Source organism: Hipposideros armiger, unplaced genomic scaffold (genome assembly GCF_001890085.2).
Source record: "Hipposideros armiger isolate ML-2016 unplaced genomic scaffold, ASM189008v1 scaffold_6, whole genome shotgun sequence".
Taxonomy (NCBI): Eukaryota; Metazoa; Chordata; class Mammalia; order Chiroptera; family Hipposideridae; genus Hipposideros; species Hipposideros armiger.
The window spans coordinates 2,739,459-2,753,356 of record NW_017731356.1 but is presented as its reverse complement, the minus strand read 5'-3'; the positions used below and the strand labels follow the sequence as shown (position 1 = coordinate 2,753,356).

Genomic DNA, 13,898 nt, shown 5'->3' with positions numbered 1-13,898 from the left:
GCAGTGTCACTGGCCCTCATATGTGGGATCCGAACCAGGGCCCTCTGGCATCCCAAGCGAGTTCTTAACCATCGCGCCACTCGGCCGGCCCTACAAGACTTTTTTTATGGACATTAGTTTTCAGTTTTTATTGGTAAATACCTAGAAACGAAATCACTGGGTCAAGAGATAAGTGTACTTTAACACAAATTGCCAAACTGTTTTCTAAAGTGGTGTACCATTTTACACTCCCATCGTCAATGTATGAGAGTGTCCGTTGCTTTTCATCCACACACACACACAAAAAGTGAATTTTGATGGTTTAAGGTGTTTTGCCTTTCTAAACATGTGTAATAATGCTTCATTGTTGATTTGATTTGTGTTTTCTTGATTGCTGATGTTGTGGAATATCTTTTCTTCTGCTTATTGGCCATTTATGTATTTTCTTTTGAGAAAGATCTGCTCAAATTTTTTACCCATTTTTGAAAAAATGGGTTGTTTTCTCATTGTATAATTAATTGTAAGAGCTATATTACTACATATGTACACATACAAACGGTCCCCTACTTACAATCATTCGACTTAATGAGTTTTCTTCTTTATAACAGTGCAAATGCAACATGCAGTCAGTAGAAACTGTACTTGAAATTTTGAATTTTTATCTTTTTCCCAGGCAAATGTTATGAGTCATATTTCCAAGCTTTTTTGCTTACCTAGTTCCATTTGATTGGTTGCTGGACACTGTGAATATTACATTGATGAGTTTATGCATTTTGTTTTCTTTAAGAAGTGTTGAATTTTGTTTTAATGTCATTTAGATTGAGATTCAGCTTAATTATTTCAGGCTTTTTTTTTTTTAAGCTTTCTTAGTGGAAGTCTAGAGTTGCCTCCCTTCTAGAGTGAGTTTGGTCCTAACTAAGGTGTGATTTTCTCTACTCCTTGCTTTGGGTGTTCAAAAAAGCATCTCCTTTCTGAGTAATGGGAATTCAGATGTGGTCTCAAAAGTGTTTTCAGGAAGAAAGCTGAGGGATTGGAGAGCTCACCTAATTTTCTTCGCTTCTTGTGGATGCTACAGTCCTGTGTCTGAAAACAGTTTTTTAAAAAATATTTCTTCTATTTTGTCCAATTTTCTAGTTGTTGATGACAGGAAGGCAAGTCAGGTACTATTCTGTTATAGTCAGAAAAATAAGTTTGAACTTCATATATTTTAAAAAATCTTTTTTATACTCTCTAAATTTTCTACAATGAGCTTGTATTACTCAGCAAATAGATGTAATATTATTGTATGAGTTTCCTATTGCTTCTGTAACAAGTTACCACTAACTTAGTGGATTTAAAAACACAGACTTATTATCTTACAGTTTTGTAGGTCAGAAGTCCAGCAAGCGCCTCATTGGGCTAATATGGATGTGTTGGCAGGGCCGCGTTCCTTTTAGAGGCTCTAGGGGAGAATCTGTTTCTATGCCCTTTCCTGTTTTTAGAGGTCGCCTGAATTCCTTGGCTCATAGCCACTTGCTCCATCTTCAAAGTCAGAAGCATAACATCTTCAAATCTATTTCTGACCCTGATGCTCCTATCCCCCACCTTTCACCAAAAAAACGACCCTGTGATTACACTGGGACCATGAAATAATCCAGGATAATCCCACCATCTCAAGATTCTTTATTACCTCTGCAAAGTCCCTTTTTTTTTTTTTTAAAGATTTTTATTGGGGAATTGGGGGATGGGAACAGCGCTGGGGAATTGGGGGAAGGGGAACAGACAAGTTGCTGTCCTTTTGTTCTTCAGTCTAGTTGTGGAGGACGTTGCTTCACTGGCCCAAGTTGGCACCATCATTGCGCTCTTCCCAGGCGAGGCAGGTCAGTCGCCGGCTTCTGGATAGCCGCTCACTGCGGCTGCTGGCCGCTCACGCTGGCTGCTGGCTACACACGGTAGCCCATGGCAATCCACTGCCACAGGGACTGCAGCCCACGCCGTCGCCGGCGACTCATGGCAGCCCAGCTCCAGGTTGAGCTGTTGTTCAGCATCTTAGCTGTAGAGGGCAGTGTCACTGGCCCTCATGTGTGGGATCCGAACCGGGGCCTCTGGCGTCCCAAGCCAGTTCTTAACCATCGCGCCACTCGGCCGGCCCTGCAAAGTCCCTTTTGCTGTGTAAAGTAACATATTCATAGGTCCCAAGGGTTAGGATGGAGACATCTTTGGGGGAACCATCATTCTGCCTGCCACAATTATTGAGGTATTTGTTATCAGTTAGTAGGATAATAAACCATCCTTAGAATGTACTGTAACAAAAGTTATTCTGTTGACATACTCCACATACATTCTGAGACATTAGGTACTATCTATGCACACTGTGCTTTTCATTTTCCTAAGGCCATGTGAAGAGATGCTGTTTATGTCATAGTGGATGATGCCTATCTGCAAGGTAGATGACATATTTACAGAAAGCTGGAGTTTGCAAGATATGGCCCTACAGTTTTTGGTCCCCTGATTTTCTCTACCCCTTATTTCTTGTGACATCTCTGAGCATACCTGCCAGTACTAATTTCTAAGAGCTATTCCCACTCCCTAAGCACTGTACTGATTTTTTTTTCTCAAAAGTTCCTAAAACATTCCCCTTTTAGTATCTGTGGTCCATGTGTGGTACCATGTTCTCCTAACCTTAGGCTTAAAACCACAGTCCACCTGCCTAATTTTTGTCCTGATCTTTACTTATTCTGTCTAATTAATTGTCAGATCTTGTAGATTTTTTTTTCCAAGAAATCTCTCATCTTATAAACTTGGTTTCATTTTAACTCTCACAACCATTACTGTATTTTGGGTCCTTGTTATTATATTTGAACTGTCACAAGTAGCTTATGATTCTTCTTGCCTGTACTCTCCTTTCAAACCACTTTTGTTAGATGAGTCTTCCTGAAGATTCATTGCTAGACAAAATTTTACATACTCCCTGGTGTCCAGAAGATAAATTCCTAACTCTTCAGTATAATATAAATAACCCCCCCCACGCTTCCATTTTAACAATTTAAATCCCACATGTCTGATCTCAAATCCAACTTCCTTTTATTTTGCTTTCCTCAACTATTCCAGCTTTCAGCTGGTTTCTCATCAATATGAATGAATTTCTGCAGCAGTCTTCTGTAGAAATCTTTGAGTAATTTATCAAATTATGTCTTGATTTGCCTTTATATAATTAGATGCTTTTATGTTGTACCCTCTAACTAAGTTTTCTAAGTGTAGAACCCATGTTTTGTAGGTAGGTCTTTGAATCCTTTATAATATCTAAGACCTAATGGCTAAAAAACATCTATTTGTGGGTAAAAAAGAATGGGATTTCTTTGGGGCTACATTTTTCATAGTGTGTTTTGTTTTGTTTTAGCTGGAAATGTTTTTAAAACACTTTTAAAAAAGACACTCCTATTGTATTCTTATAACCATTCTGTAGGGTTAGGCTAGGGATCTTCATTTGAATAATTTATATGATTTCCACAAAGAGGTTAATTACTGATGGACAGAGCCAGGTCTTCTTATTCCCACTTCTATGTTCTCTCTACTCTATCCTCTGACCTCTCAGAATTTGACTCAGTACTTCTTATTTTATTAAAAAATGTTTAGGTCTCCATGCAACCACCTTAGTAACCACACAGATTATGTAATCATGTCTTCTCTGAAACTGACCTCACTCTTTTCAGTCTCTGTTGGCAGAATAATCTTCCTATAGCTCGTGAATCAAACCTACCTTGTTTTTACTGCAGAGCCTAGAAGAGTCCTTACTTCCTTTCATGACACTGCCTTGTATTCCCAATTTCTGTTTTCCGTTCACGCTTTTGTGCAAAATAAGAAATGAAACATGTACTAGAATTGTTTTAAAATTGTCCAAAATGTCTCCAGGGTTGACTCACTGCTAAACCTCATGGAAACCCTGGTTTGTTTGGCTGGACCAGGGAGTGGGATTTGGGGAATTATGATAATTACGGCTCATCGTATGATCCAAGGCCAAATACTTTATTTTTCTTTGCTTTCATTGCTCCATCAGCAAAAGGTAAAATTTATTCTGTGTAACCAGAGGGTCGATGGCAGCGGAGAGCAAAAGTTTCATGCCGTTTGTGAGCATAAGACTATTATAAAAGCTAAATATAGCCATGGCAACTACCGCAGGGAAACAGAGCTTTCAGATCTTTCTCCCAGGGGCCCAGCAATGAATACATTTCCCAGCACCATTTTTCATACCAGATCACGCAACACATTTTCAAATGATAAATCTGAGATATTTCAACATCTCAATTAACGATGATGATGAAAACGGTAGTTACCATTCTTTGAACCTTCAGGGTATACCAGATTCTGGATCAGACTTTACAAAACCCCTGCAAGGTGTGGATTCTTAACTCCCTTTTGCAGAAAAACAAAAATAACAGACTCCATCAGGATAAGTGGCTTGCTTGGAATCACAGAGCTAATGAGGTGCAAAACCCTCGTCTCTCTGACCCCAAGCTTGAGCTCACCGCCTTCGTGCTGTATCACCGCCATTGACAGAGGCACTGGGTACACAGCAGAGGGCTGGGAAGTGGGGACTACTCTTGTTCTTTGTGACAGCTGGACTCATTCCATAGTCACGAACTTGACCTGTTATGCTAAGGATATTTTAATAGAAAATAAGTAAAAAAATGACTGCAGGTTTCAGCTTACTTACAATTTGGTTTAAGAATATGATCCTATGCTTTTTTTAAAAAAAGATTTTATTGGGGAATTGGGGGACAGGAACAGTGTTGGGGAATTGGGGAAGGGGAATAGTCAATTTGTTGTCCTTCAATCTCAGCAAGCTCAGCTCCAGGTCCAGTTGTGCCACTCAGCTCAAGGTGCTCAATTAAGTTGCAGGTGGGTGTAGCCACCATCCCATGTGGGAGTTGAACCAGCAGCCTTGTTGTTAAGAGCGCGTGCTCTATCCACTGAGCCATCTGGGTGGCAGCTCAGCTCAAGGTGCCGAGTTCAGTCTTAGTTGCAGGCGGGCATAGGTTGCCCACCATCTTGATCAGGCAACCTTGTTGTTAGGAGCACGTGCTCTCACCAGCTGAGCCATCCTGCCACCTGTTGGCAGCTCAGCTGCAGCTCAATTCGGGCGCCGCTCACTGACCCGTGTGGGAATTGAGCTGGCGACCCTGTTGCTCAGAGCTCGCACTGTTGAGCAAGTTCTTAACGAACTGAGCCACTCGGCCGGCCTGATCCTATGCTTTCTTTGTTGATTTTATTCCCCTCCCTCCCTTTCTCCCTCCCTCATGCTTTCCTTTCTTCCTTCTTTCTTTTCCCTTTTTTCTCCTTCTCTTCTCTCCTCCCTCCCTCCTTCCTTGCTTCCTTCCTCCTTTCCTCCCTTCTTTCTTCCTTCCCTCCCTGTGTCCTTCCTTCCTTTCTTTCTAAAATTTAATGGCTTTGAACTTCAATTCTAACACAAGAAGGATTTGTTAAATTACTTTCTACTTCTAATACCTATCCACAAAGTTTCCATTACATGGTAGTAATATTTTTGAAAACGTTCAGGGCAAACTTTGGCTTTCTTGACATGTCATCTAATTTGAGATGATAACAGTAGTACTGTTAGTTTGTCAGTTTGTTACTAATATTTCTCTAGACAATTGTTCCCCAGTTTCATTGGTATCCATCCTTTTGTTGTCATGGCTTACAGGGTAGACCATCACCCAGAAGGCACAGAGGTATTTACATACTCATTATATGTTCATCAGCCTCCTCTCTGTTGAAGTATCAAGGCTTTGGGCCCTTATTAGATCCCACCAACACATTCATTCATTCCACCACTAAACACTAGGCACGGGAGTGAACAAAACAGAGAAAAATCCTACATTTCATGAAGCTGAGCCAATGCATATATTGTAGCCATGTTCAACAATATTTACACACTCCTAGGACTGGGTAGAGTTTGTCTATTGGTACAGGACTCTGGGGATTTGGTGGCAAAACTTAGAGATTTCAGGTTAATTATCATATACAGTATTTTTAGTGTGTTACTCTTTTAGTCTCATTATTCTAGATATATTCTCCTTGGATAATCAGCTGCATTTTTCCCTTTGCCTTTTGTTTTCTTCAATAACCTCAACACCCCCTCACTTCCTCTTCCCTGCCATGCTTTAATATTCCTAAGAGCCCTGTCAGGCTTCATTTTATAGATGAGGAAATTAAGACTCAAAGAAGTTAAATAACTTCCTCAAGGCCACACAGCTAGTCAGAGGTAGATCTGGGATTTTGATTCATATGCATCGGACTCCCAACGATGTATTAGCAACCACAGTTTTATTCTTGCACTCTCTAAAAATAACGTCTTCCGTGCATTTACCATTCAGTACTTAGTCACATGGGATTATGACTTCTCTGAGATAGTCTGTGACTCCTGGCACAGTGTGAACACTGGTCCGTGAACATGTGAATGATAAAAACATGTATTATTCTTGGTGCTATTTTCAGCTTACGCTAGCTCTGATCCATTGCAAAATTTAGCGTTTCTAATACCATTCAGTTTCAAGAGGAAAATCATCCATTTTCATTGGGAAACTCTTTGGTCTTCTGTTCAACCCTTCCAATTCTACAGCGCTCCCCCATGTCAGCCAACAGGAACCTTGTTCTGTAAAGAACCCTGAAATGTTTGAATGGCTGTCTGTAGTTACCACTCACTGAGTGTCTGAGGAATTCCTTTTTTGTTTATGTGTCTCAGTGTCTCAGGCCCCATGATGTAAACCTCCTCACCAAAAACAAATGAGCATAAGCACTGCCATTTCTGATAGCAGTTCTGAAATTACACATTTTGCTGCCACTACCTGAGTTGAGAGCAGTGTGACTTGAAAAGGGACCTGTGTCAGCAGGATCGTTCCTCTTTGGAAAGAAACATGGAGTCAAAGCACACTTGAGCCCTCCATCTCTAAGAGCTTGGTTAGGACCTGTTCTATGTCAGCAAAGTTACTCAAATTTTCTGGGCCTGCGTTTCCTAATTTATGCAATTGGATATATTATACTAGACAGTGACTATATGTCAGAATTGTGATGCAGATTCTTAAAAATACAGACTCCCAGTCCCCACTCAGAGATTCTGGTTCAGAAGATCGAAGACTAGACTGGGAGTCTGTATTTTAACCAGTTTCCAGGTAATTCTATGGCGAACTGTCTTTGAAAACACATTGTGGGAACCACACATAGTGGTTTGTGCTTCAATAGACTTTTGGTGAGACTTCATTAAACCTATTTTTTTTTTCCACTTAGGATATCTGTCACAAGGAGTGGAGTGCTAGCATCCCAGCTGCAAGTCTGTCGTTCAAGGTTCTTGCTGCAGCCAGCAGTGTCCTTGGAGTCTAGTTCAAAGCTAGAGAGAGTGAACCACGGAGCCGGAGCCATTGGTGGAGGGGCTGGCCTGAAGGAAGTGAAGTGTTTCAGCCAGAATGTACTGACGCACGACCAGGAAACCACAAGACTGGTGGAAACCTTTCCAAGCCTGTGTCCTGTGATCAAAAGAGGTACAGGAAGCGGCTGTGCCAAGAGTCCTTTCTGCTGCTGGCTGGAACCCTGAGCCTCAGAGGCTCTCTGAGTCAACTCCCCGAGCAGAGGCTGTCACCCAAGGAGCCATTTCTTGTTTGCTCTGAGGTGGCCCCACAGGTGGGTAGAAATGAGCCGCTGTCTCTTTTTCTTGCTTCTTCCTTTTGGCAGCGATTGCCATCTGATAGCACACTCTGGTTTGTCAGAAACTGTAGACTACTGGCTTGTTACCCTCTTCCAATGGGGTATTGTTGGGTGTTCAGGCCTGTATAAAACACCAAATCCTAAAACGCCTACCGATGCCTAGATCATCTGACCAGCAGATGTCAATGGCCTGGACTTCCAATAGAATGGACTTGCTCTACTTATCGCGTCAGAACCGTTCCCCCTTCCCCCAGGCTGCTCCTCTTTCTTTGGTTCCGTATGAGAATACACTAAACCAGGAGTTCTGTTCAGATCCCCATCATGCCTGGACGCAAGGTCAACATAATTGTGTTGCTGTAAATTCTCTCTTTCCTTGGCCAAAGTCACTGCCAGCTGCTGTGCAATAAATCACATCATCATATAGCAGAGACAGTTAATAGCTGAGGCTAGCAGGATAACTGAGCCATGTTTTGAGAGCTAAACAAACGGAGAAATTGGACTGACCGTGGAGCACTTCAAATTGATTGCGCAGTAATGGGGTATTTTTCCTGGAAAGACAACAGAATAATTCTGAACTATTGATTCTGTCATGGGTTCAGGCTCCCATGTAGAGGAAAATAAAACAGGTGTGATAAATTTTTCATTTGGCCCCCTGCCTGGCTTTCCTTTGTATTGCATGCTTCAACTTTTATTCTTTAAACCCTGATGAGATGACCTGGCAATATTGTCCATGTGGCATAAAATCCACCATCTTAATCTGCTTTGTACCAAAATCTCAGCAAGCAGGAGGTGGCCCTCTACGATTAAGCTTTTATGAAATGATGCCCTGTGCATGGGCTTAGGTTTCAACCAGTTTGGAAAACATGAAAAATTCAGCGGGGAGAGGCCATACACCCTCTGCAAAGATTTAGGAGGTCCAGATTCGGGAGGCTACACACACAAACTGAGCAGTGACAATCCAGTGTTTTCTGTGACTCCTCCCCAGGGACTGTTATGTAAAGTAGAGGCTTTGCAAGCGCTTTGTCCTCCAGTGCATTTTGCCTTTTGGGGGAAGTGCTAACTTTGTACACTGCTAACACCAAACATTTGAAAATAAAACCTCTCTCTCTCTCTCTCTCTCTCTCTCTCTCTCTCTCTCTCTCTCTCACTCGCTAACACTCTTGGCTCAGTGTATCCTACCAAAACATACTTCAAAAGACTTCTTTATAGGAAGAATGTTTCAAAAATATAATATTCCATCTGTTATTTCAATAATACATGCTCTGGGACTCTCTTTATGAACCATTTTCCTTTCGTTGCTCCCATTTAGATGTATAAATATTTGATTCAGAAGCCCCGAGGAATAGTCAGCCAATCAGGTCACTGAATGGGGAACATTCCTAACCCTATAATTTTGTCTGTAGCAGGCGCCTCCCGCTGTGGAACTAACTGCTAAGGGATTAAAGCAATGTAATCCTCAGACTGGTCCATCTCAAGGTTACTCTGAAGTGGAGAGAAGGAAGCAGTTTTAATTTTGATAAAATAAACTTTATTTTGTAACTTTATTATTTGTTTTTCTTTCTCCTTTCGACACTTCATAATGGACGTGTCTGGTAATTGGAAGTCAGCCTCCCTGGTCGAGGTGCCTGAGGCCACCCCCTATTCTTGTAGCTTTTTTCAAGAGGTGGCCACACAGTGTTTGGTCCTGTCATTCCAAGGTGTAGAGCCCACGTTTTTTCTACCTCATGTGAACTGAACCAAGCCATACGCTGCCTCTTAGGAAACATACTCAGATGGTGCTTTCCTGATGGGTGGCAACAGACAATGCATAAGCACTGTCCTACCACCCAACTATGTTAGAAATTTCAAACCATGTGCAAAACTCTAAGTATTTTTCTACTTGTTAGACTTTGCTCACCAGACCTCTGCTTCAGTAATTATTGAGGCATTTAAGCTTATAACTTGAATTTCATGGGAACCCCCTCTTTGATAGAAACTCAAATATGTTGCCAGGAATAAATGATCTTTATGGACGAAATTTAATGTATTTTGAATCATGCTCAAAGAGGTCTTTTGCTGGGTATAAGGAATAAAATAAAAATTCCCTTTATAAAATTTTACAACTAGATGGGTAGGGAAAAATATTTTCCAGGATAAAAATATTTTCGTGTCACTTCTTAAATTAAAAAAAATACGAAAGTATAGATATACACCTAAAATTAAGCCTAATTATTAGCATGTAAATAGGAGACAATAGGGCAAAACTGTGGCAGAGCTTTAAAAATGTCTACAATTTTGGCCAAGAAATTATGTGTTTAGAAGTTTACTTAGGAGACAATTAGGAAATCATCACACAAAAGTGTATACGCAAAGATGTTATCATTGTATTATTGAAAAGAGTGAAATATGTAGATTGAAATTTAAAAGAAAGTGCTCATTAACAGTCTGAATAAGAATTCACATATATTTAGTTTTGCTTTGAAAGGTTTTCCCTTAAGTAGTATTTCTAAGTATTAATTTGAACCTTGTTTTCCCTTAGTGTTAATGAATTAAATACTATATTAAAAAGTGCCCAGTTCAATCTAGATATGATAAATGTTAAGATGATAACCTCTAGAAGAGGGGTTAATTTTCACTTCCAGGCTATGACGGAATAGCTTGTATCTGACCAACACTCCCACAATAACAACTTAAACATCTGGATAAATTAAACAAATAATTCTGATAGCACTGGAGAGCTGTAAGGCATCGATAACTTTGAAATAGAACAAAGAGATGAACCTAACATTTGGAGCTCCTTTTCCCATGAAGGTATTTCCCAATTTCAAAGCAGCCAAGAATTGGAGAAATTGAGGGCAGCTCTTAGCAGTTTTATGGAACTGAAGGAATAAAACTTAGAATTGGAGTCTGTGGAGATGTTAAGGATCTAGTAAATCATCAGGCTTTCATTCGGGATGCCTAAAGGACTACAATTTAGGAGTGAGAATGAACAGAATCAGCCCTTACAGAGACTGAAACAAACTCTAAAGTATAAAGTCATTTGCCTGGGCTAATAGTCCACTAAATTGCAGGAAGATACCATCATTAGAAACTTCTAATGACTTAAAAACTATTTTGCACTCAATGCTACCATTTAATAAAACATTATCAGACATTCCAGTAAGCAAGACCAAATAATCAACAGTGAAGAGAAAAAAAAACAAAACACCACCACTCAGGGGGAAAAAAATGAAAGAGACCTACAGAAAAACATTTATTAGAGTTATCAGACGTGGGCTTTTAAATATAATTAATATTTTCAGGAAAATATAGAACGAGGTGAAAAGTTTCAGCAGAGAGGTGGAATCTATGAAAATAATTGAAGTGGAGTTTAAAAATAAAAAAGTACAATAACTGAATTTTCAAAATCAATACATGGGTTTAAGAGCAGATCAGACATAGCCAGGATATAATTCAGTGAATTGCAAGATAAGTCTGTAAAAAAACACCCAGAATAAAATACAGAGAGACAAAGGAAAATACTGAGGATAAGAGACACATAAGACATAGAAAGAAGGACAAATAACTGTAATTGCAGCCCTAGAAGTAGAAAGAGAGAATGGGGCAGAAGCAATATTTGAAGAAATAATGGCTGATAATCTTTCAGAACTGCTGCAAAACATCAAGCCATAGATCCAAGAAGTGTTACGAATGCCAATTAGGAAAATGTAAAGAAAATCATAATAAAACTACTTAACGCTGAAGAGAAGGAGGAAAATCTTAAAGCTGCCAGATAAAAAGGACGTTGATTTCAAAGAAACAATGAGAAAACAACTGACTTCTCAATTGAAACGATGGAAGCTGGTATATAATGGAAATCATATTCCAATTGGTGAAAAAATAAAAATAATTCCTTACCTCAAATTCTATACCTGGTAAAATTGTCTTTCAAAATTAAGATAAAATAAAGACACTTCTAAGCAATCAAGCACTGAGATTCTTCATCAGCAGTGTAATTTTAATGGGAGTTCTTCATACAGAAGAAAAATGATCCTAGATAGAAGCATGGGAACGCAGGAAGAAATATAGTAGAACTATTTAAGCCAAAACTGAGTAAAAGCCAAATGTCCATGAATAACAGAATGTATAAATTATCTTCTGTGTCTATAATGAAGTACTAAATGGGCAATGACAATAATCAAACTACAGTTATATGAATCAACTGTAGTTTGGGTGACTCTCACTCAACATTACGAATGGAGCAAGATACAAAGAGTATATATTGGACAGGGATATACTCATAAATGTCCAAAAAAGGCCAAAAATACATACAACGTTGGAAGTAAGAATGGTGTTACCTGGGGTAGAGAGTATAGTAACTGGAAAGAAAGGGTTGTAATGATTTCTTGTTTTGGCTCTGGCTCCCCATTACATGGTGTGTTTACTTTGAGAATATTGATGAAAATGTACCATGATGATTCGTGTATATTTCAATAAAGGGAGGGGGAAAATACTCCAGAGTTCTGTTCGCGTGATGGGAAAATAACATTTTTTTTTGAGCGAAGGAATGAGAAAGGAATACAGAAATAGCTTATTTTAGTTTGACTTCCTTAAAAGGAATTTTTAATAATTTGGAGACTACTCCATGGAATTTTGGGATTTTAAAAAGCTCCAAGCCTAAGGATTATAATTAGCATTCAGTCATGACGTCTGATTCTTGAACCTGTTAGGCAGAAAAACGTTTCTTCAATGAGACATTCCTTTCATGAATCTTGACTAATGAAGAAAAATGTGGCCATCTACATGTGGCCCATTGTAGATGGTGATTTAGAGTGCGGGAGGATCCCAAGGATGCGTCCTTGGTTGATAAATGGGGTAGTTATTTCACACCACGTCTGCCTCATGATTCACAGACCCACAGGGAAAAGATGTAGGCGGTTGGTAGGCTTCAAACTGTCTTAGAAACTAACAAAATTGAAAACTGAATAGAAACCTTGGGAAGCTCTGGGTTACTGTGAGAATAAAGGGGATCAGGGAGCTAAGCCTCTGAAGGGAGACCCCCAAAGCTGGAAGGCGGCAGCTCAATGTGGTCTGCTCTTAGGAGACCCATTCAGATAGAAATGAGTCCATAAAAATCCTTTTTTTCCCCCCTTTTTTGCTTTCGACATGTGTGTGGAAAGCTAGGAAACTATCTCAGCTGACAAACTATTACTTATAGGATGGTTAAAGATGGGATGATTTAGTTTGAGCGAGAGGTTTCTATCCAGAAAGCCAAGAAGCAGAGTAACAGCCAATGCAGGGGCTATCCACTACACTGGACACTTCTCCAAAGCAGCGAGTGAGGCTCCAGTGGAATGCAAAACAGAATTTCTTTCTTTGTTTTAAAAAATTAAATTATTGGGGTGACCATAGTTAGTAAAATTTCACAGGTTTCAAGTGTGCATTTCTATAATACATCGTCTATATAGCACATTGTTTCTTCAGTGACGTTTGTATATGCTTAGAAACTAATGTGCTCAAAATGCTTATTTTTGTCAGATACATCTTACAATGCTGCACCATAAATGTTTTCATGTTCTCAACACGGGTCTTCAATCAGTTTGGCATGGTTTTTAATCTTGGCAAAAATAAATTATACCAACAGTAGAACGATCTTAATATGTTTGAAGTAGTTTATACTTTCTCTAGAATTTTCGCTATCTTTTAATATGATGGTGGCAAAAACATTTTGCGGGGGAGGGGACAGGGAATGAGAACATAGAAAAATAAGACTGCTTTTCATTTACCTTTACTTTTTCTCCAGTAGACATGGAATCAACGTGACAATTCAAAAGGAATGATGGCTCCATGATTCTTGTTCCCTGATGCTCTTCATGTGACCTACGTGTCAGCTCTATAGGACTTCTAGAAGCTTCAAGGTAACGAAATATATTTCTTCCTGGAACCATCCTGATAGCCACTGGTGTCAGGCATCAGTCACAGAATTGCCTCATCGGCTTCCTTACTAGACTTGCATTCTAGGGGTTGCAAGATAACCTCGAGACTCACTTGGCTCACAGAATCTTGGGAAGTTTGATAGGCCTCAAAATGGAGATGGCATCCTGGAAGGGAACACTTCAGTGTCCCTAGCCTAGCTCAAAAAGAGGGTATTTTAATAAAGACATTTTGATAAGCACATGCCACATTCACATGAGACTGTGAAAGCTATTTTTGTCAGAACAATAAGCTTTCTGTCCTTCCTCTCCTGTAACAAACTTGGCCCAGCGGCTACAGGGTGGAAAGGA

At 39.8% G+C, this 13,898-nt stretch overlaps 1 long non-coding RNA gene across 2 annotated transcripts in view; it reads left to right on the top strand.

Annotated features, from left to right (window-relative positions):
- LOC109385460 (uncharacterized) overlaps positions 1 to 13,898 on the top strand; it is a 207,421-nt gene that overhangs the window by 39,347 nt on the left and 154,176 nt on the right. For both annotated transcript variants that reach the window (XR_002124628.1, XR_002124627.1), the window contains exons 2-3: positions 7,243 to 7,632; positions 13,421 to 13,532. This is a non-coding gene — a long non-coding RNA (uncharacterized LOC109385460). The remainder of the gene's footprint in view (positions 1 to 7,242; positions 7,633 to 13,420; positions 13,533 to 13,898) is intronic.